Source organism: Oncorhynchus keta, unplaced genomic scaffold (assembly GCF_023373465.1).
Source record: "Oncorhynchus keta strain PuntledgeMale-10-30-2019 unplaced genomic scaffold, Oket_V2 Un_contig_4721_pilon_pilon, whole genome shotgun sequence".
NCBI classification, from domain to species: Eukaryota; Metazoa; Chordata; class Actinopteri; order Salmoniformes; family Salmonidae; genus Oncorhynchus; species Oncorhynchus keta.
The window spans coordinates 32,553-35,421 of NW_026287920.1; the positions used below are offsets into that span (position 1 = coordinate 32,553).

Consider the following 2,869-nt stretch of genomic DNA (forward strand, 5'->3'; position numbering starts at 1 on the left):
GTAAAACTCCTAGGTTGCACTATGCTTTCCACCTCCGTTGACATAGCGGACCTGGACATCATGATCATACCACTCGACATGGACACATGGCAACCAACCGAGGACCGGACCTGCATAAGGGACGCAACTCAAGGGCTTTGCCTGATCCTAAGTTGAGTTGACAGACCTACCTAAACTTAACCTTTTCTATACCTTACCCTAACCCTAACCCTAACCCTAACCTTAACCATCCCAAAACCCATACCTAAACTTAACCTTTTCTATACCTTACCCTAACCCTAACCCTAACCTTAACCATCCCAAAACCCATACCTAAACTTAACCCTTACCTTAACCCTTCTTAACCATATCTTACCCTAACCCTAAACCCTAACCTTAACCATTCTAAAAACTATACCTAACCCTAACCCCACAGACAGACAGTCCTTTAACCCAACCAACGGGTTAATCTACAAGTGGGCTACCATGGGGCCTACGACTTTGGCCGGCCGCGCCCGTACCCTCCGACCCGCGCGTATATGATGTGGAGTGCAACCCCTCCCTTCCCCCCTCCGGTTTCCACGTGTCAGAGATGGAAGTGGATCAACCGACTCAAAACTAGAAAACCCTAACCCTAACCCTAACCCTAACCCTAACCCTAACCCCTAACCCTAACCCTAACCCTAACCCTAACCCTAACCCTAACCCTAACCCTAACCCTAACCTAACCCTAACCCTAACCCTAACCCTAACCCTAACCCTAACCCCTAACCCTAACCCTAACCCTAACCCTAACCCTGGCCTAACCCTAACCCCTAACCCCTAACCCTAACCCCCTAACCCTGGCCTAACCCTAACCCTAACCCTAACCCCTGGCCTGGCCCCTGGCCTGGCCTAACCCTGGCCCTAACCCTAACCCTGGCCCTAACCCTAACCCTGGCCTAACCCTAACCCTGGCCCCTAACCCTAACCCTAACCCTAACCCTAACCCTAACCCTAACCCTAACCTGGCCTGGCCTAACCCCCTAACCCTAACCCTGGCCTAACCCTGGCCCCTAACCCTAACCCTAACCCTAACCCTGGCCTAACCCTAACCCTAACCCTAACCCAACCCTAACCCCTAACCCTAACCCTAACCCTAACCCTAACCCCTAACCCTAACCTGGCCCCTAACCCTAACCCTAACCCTAACCCTAACCCCCCTGGCCCCTAACCCTGGCCCTAACCCTGGCCTAACCCTAACCCCTAACCCCCTGGCCTGGCCCTGGCCCTGGCCTGGCCTGGCCCCTGGCCCTAACCCTGGCCTGGCCCCTAACCCCTAACCCTGGCCCTGGCCTGGCCTGGCCCCCTGGCCTGGCCTAACCCTAACCCCTAACCCTAACCCTAACCCTAACCCTAACCCTGGCCTAACCCTAACCCTAACCCTAACCCCTAACCCTGGCCTAACCCTAACCCTAACCCTAACCCTAACCCTAACCCTAACCCTAACCCCTAACCCTAACCCTAACCCTGGCCCTACCCCTAACCCCCTGCCCCTGGCCCCCCTAACCCTAAACCCTAACCCTAACCCTAACCCTAACCCCAACCCTAACCCCAACCCTAACCCTGACCCTAACCCTAACCCTAACCCCTAACCCCCTGGCCTGGCCCCTAACCCTAACCCCTAACCCCCTAACCCTAACCCCCCCTAACCCTAACCCCTAACCCTAACCCTAACCCTAACCCTAACCCTAACCCCTAACCCCAACCCTAACCCTAACCCTAACCCTAACCCAATTCTCCCCTTAGACCTTCAGGTGACACACCTGTGCGGGAACCCGCAGTCCTCGCAGACAAGCCCCCTGTCTTTTCACGCTGCGGGCGTCTGGGCCAGCCACCAAAAAGACAATCTGTAAGGTTCCCATCAGGGATTGTTGACAGACAGAGATACAAGTGAAAAGAATATCAAAATGTGTTATTGTTACCTGAGAAAAATAAATAAATGATACTAAACTGTTAATGCTGGAAATTGTTACTAGGTTTGTTTTGTTAGTGAATTGACACCTCCTGTCCTATTTTATTAAATGGAAAATGTTATGGGTGTAAGATGGCACAGTGATGCCATCTGTTGGTAAATGTTCATTACTGCAACTCTTGTGTTTTACTGGGGTGCTTGAGATACCCGGATGTGTTGTGATGTACTGAACAAGACTGGTCACTCGCATCAATGCCTATATCTCGTCATTTAACTGAACGTTCAAACAGTTGCTCAGGGTGAAAATACAATATAAACCAACGAAGCAACTCTAGTTCCTCTGTCTGTTTTCTCTTTACAATGAAAGGGGGTGCACCGTTCCTGGAGGTACTGCAATACCAGGTCGATGCGTGGAGTGGACGGAGCAAGCCCCTATTCCATCTCCCTATTCCAAAAATCAATTTAATATATGGTCCCCAGATAGGGGACGTATCAGATATTAAACTGATAAGAACAGATTTTTTTTTTTTTTTTTTTTGGAAAAATAATTTTTATTTTCGTTTCATATTCAAATACAATTACAAATTTAGTGCATAACGTTGTACATAACATGGATACTTACAAACAGTATCAAAAAGTACCATAACAATATCAGAATACCAAAACTCCTTAAAAAAAAAGTGCTGTTCAGCAGAACCTGACCAGTATTATTGGCCTATATTCGAGATTAACATGCCTCTAACAATCTCCAAAAACAATACAAACAATTCTATAAATACAAATATATACATATGCCAAAATGCACTCTGGATAAACCTCAGTGTATATAAAATATCTACAAAGGCTTAGTTTACATTCCAAATGTACCTATGTAATACACTTATATCGGTTATACACACATTTACAATGACGGGTAAATCCCTTTCCTTGGGTGCC

The 2,869-nt window shown here is 48.2% G+C and overlaps 1 non-coding gene across 1 annotated transcript; it reads right to left on the bottom strand.

Annotated features, from left to right (window-relative positions):
* Positions 1-2,298: 2,298 nt before the first annotated feature.
* Positions 2,299-2,482, bottom strand: LOC127924904 (U2 spliceosomal RNA). Its single transcript, XR_008119216.1, has one exon. It is a non-coding gene; the product is annotated as a U2 spliceosomal RNA (small nuclear RNA).
* Positions 2,483-2,869: the final 387 nt, after the last annotated feature.